General features: G+C 44.2%; 1 protein-coding gene across 6 annotated transcripts in view; it reads right to left on the bottom strand.

The window, feature by feature from the left end:
- Positions 1–22,162, bottom strand: part of PARP8 (poly(ADP-ribose) polymerase family member 8) — a 155,092-nt gene that overhangs the window by 90,953 nt on the left and 41,977 nt on the right. The window lies entirely within an intron of this gene.

The following is a 22,162-nucleotide window of genomic DNA, read 5'->3' as shown; positions in this document are numbered from 1 at the left end:
TGCTTATATTAATGCCAGATTTGCTGCATCCCATTAACAATCAAGGTCTATTTCCTCTCTCCCCCACCCCATAGCTGTCAACTTTCAGATTTGAAAATAAGGGATCAGCAGCCTCACCTGTCCCAGAGACAGTCTACGAGATATCTAACAATCCAGGATAGCAGCGGGAAGCAGCGCTGGTATAAGGGAATTTCCCGCCAAAAAAGGAAGGTTGACAGCTATGCCCCACCCCCTGCCGCAGCACAAGTGTTTTTTTGCTTGCCAAACAAGAACTCTCTCTCTCCTCTCCTCTCCTCTCCTCTCCTCTCCTCTCCTCTCCTCTCCTCTCCTCTCCTCCCCTTGCGTCCTGTTCTGGGTGTTCTCCTGACCCCCCCCCCAGTAGATTTGGGTGAGGACACTGGGGACACACCGGGGGAGAAGGGGGTGAAGTCCCATTGTGCTAATGGGATTCGTTGCACCGGTTTCTAGCACAATAAGTTGAATCTGGACTTCAACTAAAGTGCATTGTGAAACAAGTTGAGATAACTCCTTCAAGGGGACTTTTTCAGATCAGAAAGCCTGAGCAGCTGTGGAGGCAGCAGAGAACTGGAGAAATGTTTACTGCACAGAAAAACACATGCAAGCACACACCATGGTGACCCTGCAATGAAATGTGTCCTGAGAATGAAGCAAGGGGGGGGGGAGAATGGAAGTCTGTCACAGAAAACGGAAACTTTCAAGAAACTGGAGGACCAGATTTTGGCACAGCGCTACTGCAAATGCTCTCCTCGTTCTTCTAATTGCTGCATTTGCATACTGGGGAAAGCTTCATTAGCTAAGCTTCTGCTCATCATGCACCTATTAAAGAATCAGGAATCCTTTAAAGGAAGAAAATGGGGGGGAATGGCAGAGATATAACCCCTTTTTGCTTTTCGGTGAGCGCTGTCCTTATTGTCTGCTCTGTTTTTATATTCTTTTCGACTGATTCTAGCATTGTAGGTTTGTGGGATTTTAAATTTTATTTTTAATTATTTTTAAAATTGTATATCTATCTATATCTATATTCTATCTTTCCATATTCTGTATTCCAAGGAGCTCAATGTGGTATGCATGGTTCTTCCCTCTTCCCATTTTCACAACAACCCTCTAAGGCAGGGGTCAGCAAACTTTTTCAACAGGGGGCCGGTCCACTGTCCCTCAGACCCTGTGGGGGGATGGACTATATTTTTGGGGGGAGGGATGAACGAATTCCTATGACCCACAAATAACCCAGAGATGCATTTTAAATAAAAGCACACATTCTACTCATGTAAAAACAGGCTGATTCCTGGACCTTCCGTGGGCCAGATTTAGAAGGTGATTGGGCTGGATCCTGCCCCCAGGCCTTAGTTTGCCTACCCATGTTCTAGGGTAAGTTAGGCTGAGAGGCACTGACTGGCCTAAGGTCACCCAGAGAGCTCTGTGGCTGAATGGGGACCTGAATCCTGGTCTCCCAGGCCTTCTGTTAGGTTATTTTATGTCGAATTCCAGTCAACTGTTCTATTATAGTAGAAAATTGGTAGCTCTCCTAGCAGCTATAATGATATATGCAAAACAGTGGGGGAAATTAAAGAAATTCCTCGTCTAAGAAACTGGTTGATTAAACTTTGGGACTTTGCAAGGTTCAGTAACATAACTTGGGTTTTATGGGTAGGATGAAGGAAGCAGATAATTAATCAATTTGAGCAAGAATGGGAATTATTCAAGGCCTTTGGGAATATGAAGCAAGATATGACTGATTGTAATACTCCTCCGATACTGTGAAGAGATCTTGAACTCCTGGACTGTGAACAGAACTTGTCAAACTTGTGCATGGATAGTCTGTAAGGATGGTATTATTTGCATTTGTTATTTATTTATCTAGTTTTATGCTTATTATTTATCTAATTATATGTTTCTATGGAAGCCTGTCCCTCCTGGTGTTAGATATGTGTATTTAAAAAATAGAAGTTGTATCTGAATATTGTAAATAACAAACAAACAAATGTGGAGATGATTTCTGAGAAGACACAGAGAAGTGAGTGGGTAGGGTAACAAACTGAAACTCTTGAGACAGAACAGTCAGTTCAGCAACCTGATTCTCTCGTGTCAAGCAAGTGTTTGGCATTTGTGCGGTGTGTGTTTTTTCACCTAAAAGCAAGCTTTAATTCTTCTACAGCTGCTCTATTTTAGCTGTGCTGAACAGTTTTGGTTAAAAAACAAAAGTTGAAGGAAGCAAGCAAGCAAGCAAGAAGACAAAACCACAACAAATCCCTCCACTTCCTCAGGTACATGCTGCCTTAGGAAATGTTTTGTGAACTCGACGCCTTTGCTCCAATAAGCAATGAGAGATGAGAAAGAGAAATGGGGGAGAGAAACCCACAGCCATTTTGCACACTTTCCGTGGAAAATACTGTGACTACTTGCAAGTTCAAAACAAAAGAAAAAAGGATGAAATGAATAGGAATTACTCTACTTGCACTCTCTGACCCATCAAGGGAGGCCACGTGTCCTACTTTGCAGAGGACAGATCTCTGTTTGAAGGGCTATCCTGTCCAGGTCCTGTTTAAAGATGAAGAGCCAGACGGAGAGCAGCAGGGGCCCTGAAGATGTTAATCTGTAGTCAGCAGCTGGACAGCAGATTGTGTAGCCACACGGGTAACCTTGTCAAAATCTTCCCCACTGAGGTGAGGTGCACTGTATTACTACTTAAATTATCGTAATTATTTCAAAACTATCACACACAATTTTCATACATATCTCAGTCCTCTTTTGTAGGAACATAGAAAGCTGCCTTAAACTGAGAGTCAGAACATTGGTCCAACTCAGCTCAGGATTGCAATATTGCCTGGTAGATGCTCTCCCATGTTTCAGGCAGGAGTCTCTCACAGCCCTATCTGGAGATGCTGGGGATTGAACCTGGAACCTTCTTCATGCCAAGCAGCTGCTCTGCCACAGAGCTACAGCCCAGTGAAGAATTTCATCTCAGTGGCAATTCATAAGTGGTCACTCTACTCCTATCTTTTATGCAACTAGGCCCACTGAACAGCACTGGTTCCTGCCTCTTCGATCCCAACGCCTTTGAGATCGTGTCTTCTACTTTGGTTCATAAGCACACAAACATTTAAAACCCCTGTTCATGTGTAAATTGGGAGCTCATTATATGACACTCCACAAATGAATCTTTTCTCCACTGAGATTTGTGGTCCGTTTCAGTGCAGAGGAAAGATTCCATAGGATTCTGGATAACATGGAGCTTGACACTGTGGATTCAGGATGATATATGCAGATGTTCATGAGCCAGGGAGCATGAGGTGGTGAAAGAGCAGGGTTACAATGGAGATGGATTTGTTTATTACATTTCTATTCTCTTCCTCCTTGAAGGAGATCAAGGTAGCATCCACATCATTGTCCTCCTCCCCATTTTATCCTCACAACAATCCTGTGAGGTAGGTTAGGCTGAGAGTGAGTGACTGGCCCAAGGACACTCAATGAGCTTCATGGCTGAGAGGCGATTTGAACCCTGGTCTCCAAGGTCCCAGTCCAACACTCTAATCACTACACCACATTTACCACTTGGCATCCCCAATTGCATGGGAATCCGCAACTGAAAACCAGCCTGTGCAGCCATAGGTTGAGTGTCCATTGCTGGTAGAGTCCACCTCAATTCTAAGAGAGAAAGGGTCCTCAGTGTAGCATGGGTCTCTAGATACAGGGAAATATATTAGCCCCCTTCACAAGTTGCTTTTCATGAATTCACGGGCACATGAAGGCAAGGAGTGGGATGCACTTCATGATAAGGCAGCTTTCTATGTTCCTATGTTGGAACCCTACTATGGAATCCTACATTACAGGGCAACATGCATGCTTAACAGAGGTGGAGTCAATAGTGTGGATCTTTCCTCACTATGTCATGGTCACCCCTGTTTGGACCTGTCCACACACACTGCTCTGAAAGCTCAAGCTTTCTCCATAATGAACTTTCCGAGCTGAAAAGTTGCAAGGTGTCCACCTTTTTGTCACGCCACCTGCCTTATTGTTGGCACAAAAAGGTTTTGGTTGGGGCAATCTGAAGGAGTGAGAAATGCGGTCTGAGGTTCACAGCTGGCTTACGGTTACGGCAGAGGCGTGAAAGCTTGCTGGAAAGCAGAACACTCAGTTGAAAGCAACTTTTCATTTTAAGATGTGTACATATAAATCTGTGCATATTGAAGTTAAACTCCCCACTTGCCTTTGCATTTATCTGCACTCAGACACCTTCAGGGAGTCTGGATCAATGGATAAGTATATTTTCCTGTACAGCCGACAACTGGGATGCCACAGGGCTCTATTACTCATCCTGCTTGGCAGGGCTGCAAATGAAGACCAGAACGGGGACTGCGATTATAGCTCTTTCATTTGGAAAGGTCACTCACCTCTCATCATCCAATAGTATCATTAAGCTTGGGAGAAATGGGAATGAAGTGTCCAGAATTGGTGCCCAGGGCAGTAGGGAACAGTTAAACACTGTCCTTTATTTGCACCAGGAAAATTAACATGAAAAACACACATCTTTCTCTTCTTCTTCTTCTTCTTTTGCGAAAGCCTCAAAATCATTCTAGCTTCTGCAAAGGCTTCAAATGACATTTTTAGATATATGGACACACACAGAGAGAGAGACCTAGTTAAACAGGCATTTAAAAAGACATTTATGGGAGGATGTGTGGACAATAGTTTTACCAAATCATATACACCAGTCCACATAGTCTCACTGCCTCTTAAGGTTAACATAAACTGTGATAGTTCTACGCTCTGGCAAATATGAACTAGGAGACTTAAATAATATTATAGATTGTATGATGCAAATGGCTGAAAAAAGGGGGGTCTGCAAGGATTCAGTTGTTAGGAGACTCCTATTCTCCTCACAAAACCACAATTTTCAGAGTTCCCTGGGAAGAGGGATTGATTATTAAACTCTGGAGATTGTAGCTCTGTGAGGGGAAGAGGGGCCTCCTTCTTTGGCGATAACTCATAGCCAAGTAAGATTGTCTCCCATGAACACAGTCTTAACAGTGAGTCCATAAGTGACTGTGAAGGCCAATTCTGGATCCACACGTCCTTCCACAGTGGGGACATAGGTTTCTGGGTGGAAGTTGATCACAGTGAGCCTGTTTAAAGTAGCATCATAGTGCTTCAAGTATATGGTGTGGATGTGGTCTAAGGCTGCAATCCTAACACTAGGTATCTTGGTTTAAGCACCACTGAATTCAGTGGGACTTTCTTCTGAGTACACATGGTTAGGCTTGCAGCTTTTGTCCTATGAAGAACAGTTTAGGGAGAGTGGTTATGTTTAACCTGGAGAAAAGATGGTCAAGAAGCAATATAGGAACCATCTTCAAATACCTGAGGGGCTGTTCTGTAGAAGATGATGGAACACATTTGTTTTCTCTTGTTCCAGAGGGCAAAGCCCAAACCAACAGATTCAGCTTATAGAAAAAGGGATGTCTATTAAACATTTGCAATATCTTCATGGTAGAAGCTGTTTGACAACGGAACAGCCTACTGTGGAAGGTAGCCGGGCTCTTCTTCACAAGAGGTTTTTAAGCAGAGGTCAGATGATCACTTATCAGTAATGCTGTAGCAATGGATTCCCTGCTTTGGCAAGGCATCAGACCAGATGATCTTTGATCTCCCTTCCAACTCTTATCATTCAATACTGATATATTTTATTATGCCTGTTCTGCTAACTTTTACTATGTTGCACAATTCCCCCCCCCTTCTACTTGTACTGAAGGGTGCTGAAGTAGCACCCTCAACAACTAGAAATCTTATCCAGCCATCCCTCTCACTTCTAAAATCTCAAAGCATCCCTTTCAGGGCTAGAAACCAACCCGAAACAGGATCGATGAGAAAGCCAAAATGGCAGCAACCGAGGGGAATGCTGGAACCACAAAGACCACCATGATCCCAAACAACAAACAGGACCCAAAAGAAGATGATCTGAAATTAAAATAAGGACTAGAAACCTTACTGTTCCATTTTGTTTTGTTTTTATTTATTTTAAAGAAAAGATACCCATAGATTCTTGGGAAGCTGAACGGTGTCCAAGGTACTCCATTCTGCCAGTTCCCTATGCTCCTGTAGCATCACGATGTACACACAGCCCTGCTTATGAATAATGCATGGAGATGCCTGAATATTCAAGCAATGACATTAACAAGGATCAGGTGAGCAGCCATCTTTATTGCCAGCTGCCGAGAACTTAAAGTGAGAACCAATCATCTTTGGGGATTTATGAGCAACCTTTTCACAGAGATGACATTGGGAGTCGGGGTGCCAGGATGACGATTTGCCTAAATTGCTTCGCCCTTAAATCATGCAGCATATAAAGCAAAATACACTAGAGAGCTCCAAGAGCTCAGTTACACCTGAAAGTGATCCTGAGCATATTAATCACCGTACAAAGCTTCTAAGTTGCTGGAGAAAGGTGAGTTAGCTTGCTGTAAGAAATGCCCTTGACCTCTGCAAATAAAATAATCTGGCATAGTAATAAGTAAGTTACAAACCCTGGTTGTCATCCTGTACAGTTTTGTTATTTGCACTGCTGCAGGGCGGAGAGGGGGATCGGAAACATTCACAACTGTGCTCAGGTAACCACAGAATATATGAATTGTTACAAGTGCTATAGGAGGAATTGTTGTTGTTTAGTCGTTTAGTCGTGTCCGACTCTTCGTGACCCCATGGACCAGAGCACGCCAGGCACTCCTATCTTCCACTACCTCCTGCAGTTTGGTCAGACTCATGTTTGTAGCTTCGAGATAGGAGGAATAGGAGGAATAGTTTTCATTAATGCACCAGCACTTGTGCCTAACTGTGAGCCACTACAGAGTCCTTAGATTAACACAGTAAGCAGCTTTGTCAGATATTTCTGTTGCTCACTGTACGACTTCAGACCACAGGTGGAAAACACCCCATTCTACCCACCTCATTGTTAGAAACTCAGATATATAAGCAAGGTGCCAAACAGCTTCTTAAACCCAGATTACAGTTGCCAAAATGGAATGTCTAGTTGCCAGATGGCTTGAAAGTTGTATTTTTCAATACAACTTTTTGATTCCTGAAATTTGTTCTGCTACAGGATTTGTTGTTAGTGTGTCAAAACAGGCAAGATTCAAGGATCCCTAGGCCTGCACCTCCAGATGGCGGAAATGTCAGGCACCATCCAGGCACTTTCACTTGGCTGTAAATGGCCAATAGCCAAGTGCAAAATGCAACTGATGAATTCTGAACGCTGGCCCATCTGCAAAACTAATCTAGAGCCTTTTGATGGACATGCTCATCCTGAACATTCTGGACATGTGGGCAGGGACCTTCTTCCCAGGAGCAAACCCTGACACATTTGATACACACATCCCACCTAAAAACATAGGAAGCGGCTTCTCACCAGGTCAGTTAGTCAATTTAGTCCAGTATTGTCTACAATGCTTCAAGTTGCTGGTTTATTACAGGAGTAGCCAATGTAGTGCCTTCCAGATCTTACGGGACTACAGCTCCCATTATCCTTACCCAAGGAGCATGCTGACTAGGGGATGATGGGAGCTGTAGTCCAACAAGTTCTGGAGAGCACCATGTTGACTATCCCTGGCATTTATTGATTGCCGATCAAAATGTATTACATCTTTTGCTATTTCCTCTAGGATGCAGAGCAGGGATAGGAAATCTGTGTCCCTCCAGGTGTTGCCAGACTCCAACTCCCATCATCCCTGACCAATGCAGGGTAAATCAAAACATCCCAACGGTAACACCTTTTGGCTGTGTGAGCCTGACTATTAGTTAAAATAAAAAATGAACTTCACTCACCCATCAGAACACATGTTCACTTTGAAATGAATGCCCTGATCACAGTGGTAGTGAAGGTGGTGGTTCAGTTGTGGAAATGATTTGGGAATACAGTGGTACCTCGGGTTAAGAACTTACTGTATTTTTTGCTCTATAAGACTCACTTTTTCCCTCCTAAAAAGTAAGGGGAGATGTGTGTGCATCTTATGGAGCGAATGCAGGCTCTGCAGCTATCCCAGGAGCCAGAACAGCAAGAGGGATTGCTGCTTTCACTGCGCAGCGATCCCTCTGGCTTCTGAGATTCAGAATATTTTTTTCCTTGTTTTCCTCCTCCAAAAACTAGGTGCGTCTTGTGGTCTGGTGTGTCTTATAGAGCAAAAAATACGGTAATTCGTTCTGGAGGTCCGTTCTTAACCTGAAACTGTTCTTAACCTGAGGTTTAGCTAATGGGGCCTCCCACTGCTGCCACGCTGCCGTTGTGCGATTTCTGTTCTCATCCTGAAGCAAAGTTCTTAACCCGAGGTACTATTTCTGGGTTAGCGGTGTCTGTAACCTGAAGCCTCTGTAACCTGAAGCGTCTGTAACCCAAGATACCACTGTATAAGAAACTACCTTATACTCAGTCAGGCCATTTGTCCATCTAGCTCAGTACTGTCTACACTGGCTGGCAGCACCTCTTTGGGGTTTCAGGCAAGGAGCTCTTCCCACCCCTACTTGGAAATGCCACAGGGTGAACCAGAGAATTTCTGCATGCATTGCAGATGCTCCTCCACTGAGCTACAACCTTTCCCCTCCGAGTCATTAATCACTTGGGGAGATGTTGCCTAAATCACAAGGAGCTGTTCTGTTCCAATCTTAAGCTCTTCTGTTCCATCCTCTGGCTACAATATTCCAGCTCAAAATTATTATTTTTCAGTTCACACATACATCAAACCACTGCTTTTTTATATATTATTATTTCTTTACATTTTTGTGTCTTTTGAGACTGCAGCAGTTCCTCCAGTGCACAATCTCCCACTGGTTTTTATAGTCCTGTCTTGCCTCCACCCAAGGACTGAGCTGCAGCATCAAGCTGTTTGAATAAGGACGGGTTTCGCAATCTCAAACGCAGTTCAGGAGAGGTCACTCAAAACTTCCTGCCTATCTGCTGCCATCGAAAAAAATATTTCACGGATGACTCACATGCCCAACCAGCAGCCCATCTGAGGATGAGGAAGAGAAGCTGAAGTGCTTTTGTTGACTGAAGCAAATTGTGCAGTCAGCCTTTATTCTCACATGATGTGGACTTTGGATTCTTCTGCTGCCAAATGTTCCCTGCAGGTGAGGAATACCTGCAGTTTGGGAAAGTGTAACCCTCACAATGCCATAATAAATTTAAAAATTAAAAAAAAAAAAAATCCACTAGCACCTTAGAGACCAACTAAGGTTGTTCTGGGTATAAGCTTTCGTGTGCATGCACAATTCTTCAGATACCTCACAATGCCACTGTTTCTCTGTGCAGGGTCACAGAAGCCATTGCAAGCCTACAGGAGTGGTATTACAAGATGCTGCTTCAGGTCCCTTCCATATCTCTTTATTTCTACTTCCATTTCCACATTCTTCAATAGCATTACAATACCCCCCCCCCACACACACCCTGCTTCCCTGAAACCTTGGCTGGGTCTAAACACGCAACAGTATGAGAAGAGACGACATCATTTCAAACTGCAAGTGACTGCCCTGCAGATAGAAAACTAGAGTGTTAGGTAAAAAATGCCTCTTTCTCCTTGAAATACCAGTAGACATTTTTGCAGAGACTTAGTTTTTGCATGGGATAAACATTCAAAAGTGGTATTCCTCCCCCAGCAGTGGAGCAAGCCGATCGGGCGCCTGGGGCAGTGTGTGTGCCCTGTGCCCGGGGTGGGGCCAGCCGCCTGCAGGTGGGGTCAGCCGGCGCAGGACGCTCTGCTGGGTCTCTGAGGAGACTGCCTGCCTCCTCCCACTCAGCTGCCCTACAGCTGAGGGGGAGGTGGTGAGCGGACCGTTTGGGGCAGTGTGGAGCCTGCATGCACCCAAGCCACCGCATCACTCCCAGGAGAGACACATGGCTTGGGTGCGCTGCAGACCCTGTGGTGAGTGCTGCCTGGCATTTTGTAAAAAACAACAACCCAGTGGTGACACCTGGGGTGGGCCGCCCCCCCTCTTCTTCTTATGAGAGCCAGTGTGGTGTAGTGGTTAAGAGCGGCAGTCTTGTAATCTGGGGAACCGGATTCGCATCTCCGCTCCTCCACATGCAGCTGCTGGGTGACCTTGGGCCAATCACACTTCTCTGAAGTCTCTCAGCCCCACTCACCTCACAGAGTGTTTGTTGTGGGGGGAAAGGAGACTGTTAGCCGCTTTGAGACTGCTTCGGGTAGTGATAAAGCGGGATATCAAATCCAAACTCTTCTCTTCTTCTCTTCTCTCTTCCTCCGCCCCTGCCCTGACCTGTAATCCAAAGTGGTACAAAGCACCCCTCATTTCCACCTCATTCTGACTGCAAGTCTGACCTTAGACTGGTTTGGACTACCTGCCTAGGTGGTCCTATATCCTCTCGAGTTTGGGATAGATCGAACCTTTTGGAGTCTGCACAGTGCCATTCGGCATCGGATGCAGTGCACCCAATAGAGAAGTCCACACAATCCAAAGCTAATCAATAGTGACACCATATAAGCCTTGAAACCAGAACTATGCCATTTTAAAATTCTATGGGAGTGATGGAGCTTTGGCACTCATTGCTCTCTGCTGGGGAATACAAGGGCTCAATTAGGCTTTGGGCTCTTATCAGATCGACAGCTGCCTCCCTTGGGAGAGATTTCCTAGATCCTGCAGAGCCTGAGACTAACACTGCTTCCATTAGCAGGAACTTGTACTCTTGACCAGCTACACGTTACTGGACGACTCCAGGTCTGGCTTAGTGCCCTGCGGGATCACAGCCAAGCACAAACAGGATATTTATTTGGAAAACAAGATGGGGCTGCTTGAAATCACTTTCCACTCAGTTTGCACAATAGGTAACCTGAGCTCCAGGCTTGATCACATGGAACAGTCCTCCTGAGTCCGTACCAAAAATGCATGCAGGGTTTGTCTGTCTGAATACTCTTCCTACGTGCAAAACTGGCACATAAAAATGCAACAATCAACATCACCACTCACTGTTCTAGATAAAGTAAACACTAGGGGTTGTTCCTTGTGGGCAATAACTGGTTGTATAGTAAGTGAGGAGGAATTAAAGAACCTCTTAATGAGGGCAAAAGAGAAGAGCGCAAAATATGGTCTGAAGCTCAACATCAAAAAAACTAAGATCATGGCCACTGGTCCCATCACCTCCCGGCAAATAGAAGGGGAAGAAATGGAGGCAGTGAGAGATTTTACTTTCTTGGGCTCCATGATCACTGCAGATGGTGACAGCAGCCACGAAATTAAGAGACGCCTGCTTCTTGGGAGGAAAGCAATGACAAACCTAGACAGCATCTTAAAAAGTAGAGACATCACCTTGCCAACAAAGGTCCCTATAAGTTAAAGCTATGGTTTTCCCAGTACTGATGTACTGAAGTGAGAGCTGGACTATAAAGAAGGCTGATCATCGAAGAACTGATGCTTTTGAATTATGGTGCTGGGGGATACTCTTGAGAGTCCCATGGACTGCAAGAAGATCAAACCAATCCATTCTGAAGGAAATCAGCCCTGAATGCTCACTGGAAGGACAGATCCTGAAGCTGAGACTCCAATACTTTGGCCACCTCATGAGAAGAGAAGACTCCCTGGAAAAGACCCTGATGCTGGGAAAGATTGAGGACATAAGGAGAAGGGGACGACAGAGGACGAGACGGCTGGACAGTGTTCTCGAAGCTACTAACATGAGTTTGACCAAACAGTGGTAGGCAGTGGAATACAGGAGTGCCTGGTGTGCTCTGGTCCATGGGGTCATGAAGAGTCGGACATGACTAAACGACTAAACAACAAATGGTAAGTTTGCATCACTAACTACAAAAAAAGAATGAAGTAACTTGGAGTTCAAACCCTGAAGCAGTTCTGCCACTGAAGTGCAAGATGCTCAGGCTTACAGAAGCTATCAGGAAGCTCCATATCATTATCTGTAAGCTGCATTGAAAGTTGATCATCTCGCCCAATGATATCTACATCCTAATGGATTTTACTTAAAATTATTGCTTGGGTTATATTGAGCTAGGCTCATTAGCAGAGAGTTTATTTCTTCCCATTCCTTGCTACATTTTCCTTCCCATTTCTCTTTCCAAACAAAGGAGCGTGTTAGCATTGACCCGGCTCCAACATAGACAGGGAAAAGGGAACATGCACTGCCTAAATCTATACCAGAAGGTATGTTAGCACGTTAGAAACTGTTGTGATACGAGGCACACATATTATCCTATGGGCTAGGTGCTATAAGCTGCAGTAAAGGACAATTAGAGCTGCCATCACCCACTCAATTTGGTACTTTATTTTTCAAGGCTGGGGAGGAAGAAAAAAACCACTTCAGTTCCTCCCACCATCTCATCTGAAGGGAAGATGCATTAGTCAGAGTGCCTGCTGTTCTTCTGTTATGGAATCAACCAGCATCAGAGAAGACCAGATAGTCATGTATCAGACTGAATGGGAAGCTACCCTGTTATATCACGTTTCCCTTAATAAAGGACAACAGAACAGATAGAAAGTGCAAATTCCTGCCTGGAAACCCTGCAGTCTCTCACCACTCAAAGATTGGGTGACATGTCATTCTATTTCTGATTATAGCAGCTCAAGCACTTCAGAGGGAGTAGTTATGCACTCACTCCTGATGGCAGTCCACATTTTCCTGTGGCATGGGGGGGGGGGGATTTCAGGAAGCTACCATTCTTTCTGTCGTGTGAGAAGCAGAAACAAATGTATTCTCAAGTGCCGAAGTATACAAATAAAAGGCTCCAGATTATCTTTGATCTTGGCACAACTGTAATGCGCATGCACACACACACACTCGCCTACACTTACTTCAGTGTGGAAAATATATCGTGCTGATACCTAGACTTTACTGGGCCTGGCAATGAGGCCTTGGAAGAGTCTTTAGCACCAAAATATATTTTCGTGTTTCTCTCCCTCTCATATGGAAAAGTCAGAGTGATAAGCTGCTTTCAAATGCAGGCCCCAGTGTGCAGCAAAGTCTGCCTCTCATATTTCAAAATCTAAATCTGTTTGAGAAAATGAAGCATGAAATTTCAAGGCACCTAAAATAATGTGGTGGCCATCTGTCGAAAAGCAAATGCACCCACACTGGTATAAGCAATGCTATTTGCTCTAACACAAGGGTTAAAAAAAAAAGGTAAAGGACCCCTGACAGTTAAGTCCAGTCGCAGACAACTCTGGGGTTGCGGCACTCATCTCACTTTACAGGCCAAGGGAGCTGGCGTTTGTCTGCAGACAGTTTTTCCAGGTCATGTGGACAGCATGACTAAGCCGCTTCTGGTGCAACAGAACACTGAAACCAGATCAGCACACAGAAATGCCATTTACCTTCCCACCGGAGCGGTACCTATTTATCTACTTGCACTTTTTTTGGCGTACTTTCAAACTGCTAGGTTGACAGGAGCTGGAACTGAGCAACGGCAGCTCACCCCATCGCAGGGATTCGAACTGCTGACCTTCTGATCGGCAAACCCAAGAGGCTCAGTGGTTCAGATCACAGTGCCACCCACGTCCCTTAACACAAGGGTAGGGAGCCTATTTTTCCCCCAGCCTGAGGAACATGTTCCCTCATGGACAACCTTCAGGAGGATGGAACCAGAGGAGGTGGGGAATGAGCAGAGCAAGGGACGTGATTTTCCCCCCTTTGTAGAGTAGGGTATATTTGAGGCACACAACAGCTAGAGGTTTCTGCATGTAACCAATGGACACATTTGTCTGTCCTCCAACCAGTCAAGCAAGAGGTATGGTCACAGATCCACAGCAGACGACCTTTTGGTGGAAATTGGTAGTTCACCACACCTCAAACAGTGTAATGTATCAGAAGAGCATGTGGAGCCCCAGCAAAGCCTTCAGAGATTTCCTGCTCCCAGCAGAGCAACTTCTTTCTGCTCTCTTCCCAAGTGGTGCAGGTCAATATTAAAAACTCTGTTTGCTGCAACAAGTGGCAAAGGAGTGGAAGGAGTCATGAGGGGCAGAAGTCACAGCTGCTGTACAATCTCACACTGTAGAGTTCAAGGTCAAATCAGGTTCGGCAGCAGGCTGGGCTCCCCGGTTCCTAGAGATTTCTACGCAGTGTCTCTTCTCAACGCACTGTGTGCATAGCGCTCTGGTCAGTTTCACTCGGATTTATTTTCCTGTCTCATATTACTTTTTAAATTTTCCTTCTCATATCCTGGTTGTCACTCAGGCTCAGTGGCACATCCTTGGTCGTTTTATAGAAATTTGTGACCTTTATTCCAAAGAGCTTACAAACAAATGGATCTAGCTGCAGTTTATTGGATCCCAGAGCATGTGTGTTCTAACCTAGAAAACCTGCAGCAATCTACAGCGTAGATTTCAGTCTCTGATCATTAACACTGCAGGGAAACCAAACCAATATTCAACAAATGTAAACAAAAGCTGTTGGTTCCCCCCCCCAAAAAATATGTATCCAAGTGAATGAGTACGATCATGAACCTTTCTAGTCAAACTTATTGGAGCTGAAATAAGAGGGTAGACATTCCTATGAAGACAATGGGCTGCTAAGGTAACCTTGTATAAATCACTTTTGCTTGGTCCCTGTTCTCTAAAAGGAGAAATTCTATCTATTTCCTTATTTATACTGGGTTGAAGCCAACATTGCATGAGTGGGAGGGAGCTCATCCAACAGATCTTCCCCTGCCACTCCTCTTCCTGCAATCTCCTACACTCCTCACTTCTTTAAGCCACTTCAGAGCATGTAGGGAAGCAGGGGAGTCTATTGAATATTGCATTTATGGGTCTGGAGTAAGAGGGGGAAATAATCCCAAATGAGGTGGAGGATTCTTGCACCGCTCATGCAAGCTTCCCAATTTGGGGTGACTCCCTCGTCATGCTGCAGCCCCATAAGGCAGAGCCTTCCATGTTCAAAAGGTCTCCCCTACCTAACCTATGGAGAGGCTTCAGGAGAGGGGAACTGGAAGGAGGAAAGGAAGATCTGCTGGACAAGTGTGCTCGCCCAACATCAAACACCATCAGAGGTGTACTTATGGTGTCTGCTGCCCAGGACTGATTTGCTGCCCTTGCTTCAATAATAAATTCTGCACAGGTTTGTTGAATGAGAACAGTAAGAATAGTAATTCAGTTTGAAACCCAAAGATAAGATCGATTTGTTTTTCAAAAAGCCTTTTGACATTACAGAATATGTCAAACCACTTCACTCTGTACATTCATACTGTATATGCATTTTCCCAGTAGGTCCGTTACACTTATAAGTACTTTCATCTTTGGAAACTACAACTGGAATGCCTCATAATTTTATCATGTGGCTGTTTGATAATTTAAGATGGTTAAAACTTAAGAAAGTTGTTGCAATATGATAATTTCATTTCAATGGAGAGCTTAATGAAGGGGAACAGGGAAGGAGAAATAGCTTACCATGACAGAATCCTGCTACTCAAAAGCCCCACTGACTCCAATAGGGCCATAACAGGCATGGGAAATTTTATTTAATCCTTAGTTGTGTTTTCAAAGACACCTTTGATTTCTCCCTTGATCCATTCGTGGAGATCCAAATTACCACCTCCAGTGTCATGGTTGGGGTCAGTGGGTCTGAATTCTCCCATTTCCCAGTGCTTGTAAAAAAAATTCTATGCAATAACAAGTATTCCATAATATCACTTTGCAGCTGCCTGTCATTGCTCAGATGTGCCTGACTTTCTCTGGAGTATATCCTGGCATCAGACCCTGCCTAGCCTTGTATGCCAGCTTCCTCAAGATGAGGGAGCGTGAGCTGCACAAATTGGGCTATAGGGGCATGTATTTCATCTGCAAGTTTCCACTTCAAAAAATGTACCCAGCAGCCTTTAGCTTCTGGGAAGAAAAGCAGGATGCAAGTATATTTGGCACTGACCATGCAAAGAGAAATAAAATGCAGAAAGCCAGGGAAGCAGGCTCCCGCCACAATCCTGTTCATGCTTTAGCTGCAGCCGTCCTGATATCTGACAGCGAAATAATTTCTTGAAAAGTCTGCCAAAACAGAAAAGGAAAATATCCCTGCATAAGTAGTTTCAGAATTCAGAAAACAGCAAAGAGCACGCATGGGAAGAAAAACACCCCACACATCCATCTCCAGAACTTTCCCAACTCTCTATTTGTCCTGACTAGGGCTGCAAACCTAATCCCCTTTACCAGCAAGTAAGCCTCATTTAATTCAGTGGGGCTTACTTCTGAGCAGACATGGCTAGGCTCACAGCCAGAGTCAGTGCTGCTTTAGTTTTCCACCCAACCCCTGGGCTGCAGCAAACAACCTGAAGGCAACTTGAAGGCAGAGAGATGGTGAGGAAGAGGCAGCGCTCAGATGTGCCTTTCCAAAGCTTGTGCCGAGAACACATAACTTTCAATTGCTGCAGTAAATAAATATGGCACTTTTAAAGAGCTCTTCCCAGTAGTCCCTAATAAGTATTGCTATTAATCATTCACAGCTTTAGAGCTGATATCTGATGTGCGCTCACAGCAAATAGGTAAATCAAGGATGGACCTGGGGGGGCGGGGATCATACAATTAAGCACAACGTAGCAATGGTGAATATGGAGAATTCCCCTCAACCCTACTCCATAATACTAAACATTAATTTTTTTACATTTACAGCCAACGTATCTTCCATCACAGAATGCAAGGCTGCATACTTGTCAGTTCCCAGGCAGTCACCCATCCAGGCACTGACCAGACTCGTCTTTTAGTGCTGTTGATAATATTTAATCTAGTTTGATTAATTTTCATGGTAGTTGTGCCTTTGCTTGTGTGATGTGTGTGTGTTGTTTTTCTGTCGTCTTCAGTTGTTTTAATACAGGAGTAGCCAATGTATTAAGCCAATGTAGTCCAACAACTTCTGGAGAGCACCATGTTGACTATCCCTGGCCTACTGTATTTATATTTATTGATCAAAATGTATTGGATCTCTTACTACTTTTTCTAGAGTACTTTTTCAGAGGTAGGGAACCTGCGGCCCTCCAGGTACTGCCGGACTCCAGCTCCCATCTGCCCTGAGAAACGGCCATGCCGGTTGGCTGGGGACTGATGGGAGTCGGAGTCCAAAAACACCTGGAGGTTCACAGGTTCTTCACAACTGGTGAGGAAGAATGTGTGATTATATATGCTCAAAGTCCCCTGCCACCCAGCAAAATCACCCACACATGATATCAGGCCACTGGAGAGCAGTCATAGAATCGTAGAATTGTAGCTTTGGAAGGGACCCTGAGGGTAATCTAGTCCAATCCTCTGCTATGCAGGAATCTCAGCTAAAGCATCCAGGACAGATGGCCATCCAACCTCTGCTTAAAAACCTCCAAGGAAGGAGAGTCCACCACCTTGTGAGAGTCTGTTCCACTGTCAAACAGCTCTTAACTGTCAGAAAGTTCTTCCTGATGTTTAGTCAGAATCTTCATTCTTGTAACTTGAATCCATTGGTTTTGGTTCTACCATCAAGAGCAAAAGAACACAAGCTTGCTCCATCCTCCATGTGGCAGCCCTTTAGATATTTGAAGGTGGCTATCATATCTCCTCTCACTCTCCTCTTTTCCAGGCTAAACATATCCAGCTCTATCAACACTCCCTCATAAGGCCTGCTTTCCAGACCCTCAATCATCTTGGTTCCCCTCCTCTGTAGACATTTCAAGTTGTCTATATGCTTATTAAATTGAGGTGCCCCAAACTGGACACAGTACTCTGGATCTAGACAGATCAAAGGAGCGATTCAGTTAGACGCATTGTAAACTTCATACAGAGAAATCCCATTGGTGAAAGACGGGGCTCCACAACACCATCTGGTGTCACAGTGTTATAAAGTGCATAAAGTGTTTATGAATGTAGCCGAGTCCCAGATGTGGTCTGGCCAAGGCAGAATAGAGTGGGACTATTACTTCCCTTGATCGGGACACCAGGCCAAAACTGAATCAAAGGCACAAAAGGAAGTTCTTAAAGTTCTTGGAGTCACTAGAGAAACCAGAAAATCACAGGAAACAGACAGGACAATTCTTGCAACTCGCCCCAAACCACTTGGCAATCTGAATCCAGCCTACCAGCCCTCCATCAGTACCCCATCTTAACTAATAAGACTAATACTTTCGCTCTTGGGAAAGCACTTCAGCCTGCGAAAGACTTTAGCTATATTCAAAATACAGAAAAACCCTATTGAATAAAGTGTGCAGCCACATATCCTCACTTGCAATGTTGCACTCCATTTTTATTCTAAAAGACACCAGCTGCTTTGGAGCTATTTGGGAAGCTTTGGGGAGGAAACATGTATTTGAGTCAGCTGCGACAACCGTTCTGGAGCATTTCATAGCGGTGGGTGGGAAATCCTGATAAACCACAGGATATTCAGATGAAGCTGCCAAGTTTGGAATGTGACTCTCTGGAATGCGACTCCCTGGCACTCAAATACCAGAAGATGGAACTGGCAGAAGAGACAGAGAAAGAAAGAAGATTGAGGATGCAATCTGGCCCGCCTGGAATGCACACGATCAAGCCAAACCATTCGTCTTTAGTTCAGTATTGTCTACCTTGGGTGGTCCCACCTGGAGATGCCAGCAGGAACCTAGGACATTCTGCATGCAAAGCAATTACTCAACCACTGAGCAACAGTCCTTAAGAACATAGTGAGTCCCTGCTGAATCAGGCCAATGGCCTATCAACTGCAGCATCTTTTTTTCACAGTGGCTAACCGGGTGCCTGTGGGAAACCCACAAAAAGGACCTGAGCAGAAGAGCTCTCTCCCCTCCTGAGGTTCCAGCAACCTCCTCCAATTGCGAAGGCACAGCATAGTAGCCATTGAGAGCAGTGTTGGAAACTCATTTATAAAAGCAAATCGCCAAATGGCACCTTAAACCTAGGCTACGGTTGCCACAACAGAATGTCTAGGCGCCTTTTCTTTGCAATAATTATAATTATTATTAATTTCATTTCTATACCGCTTTATATTTTAAAGGGGAAAAAATCTCAAAATGGTTTACAACACATTAAAACATCAAAGAAAACAATCTGGTATAAACAAAGCCAAGCTTCAAGAAAAAAAATTCAGATCCTTTTCTAAGTGACATTTTGCTTTCCTCATATTTATTTACCTACTTAATTTATATTGCTGCCCCATAGCAGAAGTACTGTAGGGTGTCAGTGTGGTGTAGCAGTTAGAGTATCAGATTAGGACGTTGGAGATCTCTACTAAGCCATGAAGCTCAATGGGTGACCTTGGGCCAGTCACAGCCTCTTATCCTACCTCACAGGGTCAATGTAAGAATTAACTGACGAGGGGAGTGAAGAAAAGGATGAGATATACATGCAATAAATAAGCTCTTCTGCTCTTCTGCTTACCTGCTTAAGAAAGCTGGAGGAGCCAGCCAGATGGAGATATCAGCCGCATCCAGAGATCTCCATGTGGTCACAATTGGAACCGCTTCGGTCAGAAAATGGGAGAGCACTGATTGAGAACCTTAGCCTCCCTGGAGAATAATAGTTCTTCCCTATGGAAGCTATTATAAGTCCTTCCCTGCTGCTATGCTGTTGAGCACACAGCCCTCAAAATTACACCCATGACCATTTCATACTAACCAGACATTTTGGCATATACAGAGTATTTACACATGGATTCTATCAGCAAAATTAACTCAACATCAGCTCTTGTTTTGCATAACTTGCAATCTAGTATTATAATAATATATCCTGCCCTTGAACACTCTCCATAATGTAGTCCCAGGGTAGGTTACAATCATTTTTAAGATATTATATTGACACAGTTAAAACTAGACTGTAGTTAAGAGAAGAGGGGACAGTCCCAGTCCTACTTGGAGATGCTGGAGTATGAACCTAGGACCTTCTGCATGCAAAGCAGGTGTCCTACCACTGAGATAAGGCTGTACTCCAAGCCAGCACAATGTATGGAAGGGTTTGACACCAAGGTGAGCATCACAGCACAGACTGGAAAAGGCCACATGGCCATAGGGACCAACCAGGCAGACCTTCATGGTGGTATCACACCACGGCCGAGCTGTCTCTGGCCTGCTTGTAAAAGGCAAGTCCCAAATAGCCAACCTCCCACTACTGAAGGAAGCTGACCTGCTGAAAACTTCCTTCTATTAGTGAAACAAGACCTCTGGGTTGGAGAGGCAGTTAATAATCTTTCAGAATAAAAGCAGAACAATCAATGAGAGGAAATGGAAAGTTTCTATATTCGAATTGGTATCTAATAACAAGGGCAGACAAAGGCACACACTTCTCTACAGGTTCACAGGTTCATCGCAGTGCAGGAGCGAATCATGCCTGCTGACCATGGCCCTCACATGCTGGTGGCTGGGCATCCAGCAGCAGTGTGAAGAAGCTATACAGATATGCATATATATGGTTCTTCTACAAAATGGAAAACTGCATCAGTGTCCAGGGGGTGCAGCCAGCAGGAGGCCTCCTACTTCCCCAACCAATGCATGAGGGGTATTCATTTGCACATCCTTAAATTCATCTATGGATGAACTGACCAAGCTGGAAAAGGCTGAGGTTCTTTCTAGCTGCTGTCTGGAAACTGCAAGCATTTATTCTATACGAGTTGGCCTGTTGTTGTTTTTAATGAATTCTTATAGTTAGCCAGTCTCCCACTTAAGGCATTTTCTAGCTCTTAAATCTAGATCACTTCTAATATATTTGTGGATGGGATGTCAAGATTTATCTCAGGTTAAACAAGACATATTGCCAAACTCAAATTACAGTAGACAGAACTGGGTTGGGGAGATAGGAGAAAGAGAGAAGGGGAGAGAAAAAGAAATATGATGTGTTTATATTTTGTGAAGAACTGAGCGATTAAGGAGAGAGTTCAACTAATGTGTCCCATCAGTGCAAGGATTTATTTTCACCTGAGCAATGGAACTTTCTTCCCTCTTCTCTCCCCATGTGCTCCCCCATGCCCTCTCCAAAGCTGCTCCAGAGGATTGAGAGAACACATAGAACAGATTTAGGGGGTGTGCAGGGCGAGTAGAGGGGGATAAAATTCCATTTTGCAAGCAGAAATCCTTGTCTGGGTGGAATGTTCATGTAGAGCTACTTGGGATACTTAACTTATTTTAAATCGCAGTGGGGTTTTATGGTACTGATTCATTTTTTATTTTTTTTTAGAAACATGACTTAAAGCAGGGTGGAACAGTATGCTTTTGCTCATTTTGAACCCTGAACGAACATTGTCTCCCAATTCTTGTTCACAGGTCACTTGTAGCAGAGCTTCCATTACTGTGGCATCAACTGTTTTGAGACTCAAAAGGTGCAAGCATGGCAGTGGTAAACTTCACCTTCCCCTCACCAGTGATCTCACAATTGTCATACAGTAAGTATCCATGTCACCTGCACACTGATGAACCACACCACATTCATTAGGGACAATGTATAGACTTCCAGAGCTGGGATGTGGGCTCACATCTCCCTAGCAACAGTCTATTGTTGCTTGTGTCTTGAGATCTTCTATCAAAGTCCTTCTCTAATTGCCTCCTCTGCAAGAAGTGCATCATTCAGTTAAAAGGGATAGGACTTATTTCAGTGGTGGAGCTTCAGTTTTGGAATGCCCACCATAAAGAGACTCACCCACACTGAAATTCTTTCAGCACTAAACTAAACATTTTTATTTACCGTAGCCTGTGTAATGGTTTTGATGTTGGTCTTTTCCTTATTTTTGTTATTTTAATGTGTGTGCATGTATGCCTTGTTGCACACCACTCTGGAATCCAAACTGCATGAAGAGTGGTATGTAAATGATTTAAATGCTTTTTAAAAAATAATAATGCATGAATATTGGGGAAAACATTATTTCTTTCACAAGAGTTGTGCTTCCTTAAAGTAGGCTACCCAGACTCCCTTCAAAAACTGGGAAATCACTTTACACTGAAGACTTTAAAAAGAAAACAATAATCCAGGAAATTCAATGGCTCACAGTTAAACAATGCTGTTTGCTTAATCCTGTGGTGCATGTTATTGCTGTTTCTCATTTATAAATTGGAATATCTAGAGTTGGGGTGGTATCCAAGTAATTCATTCCATCAGTGCAAGGATTACCAATTTACTGACAAAACTGAACAAAATACAGAAAGGCAGTGGCATAGCGTGGGTTGCCAGTGCCCAGGACCATGGGGAGGGGGGTGGGTGGGAGGGAAAAGGACAG

Source organism: Podarcis pityusensis (genome assembly GCF_964106645.2).
Source record: "Podarcis pityusensis genome assembly, chromosome: 11".
In the NCBI taxonomy this organism is placed as follows: domain Eukaryota; kingdom Metazoa; phylum Chordata; class Lepidosauria; order Squamata; family Lacertidae; genus Podarcis; species Podarcis pityusensis.
This window is presented reverse-complemented; position numbering and strand designations above follow the sequence as displayed.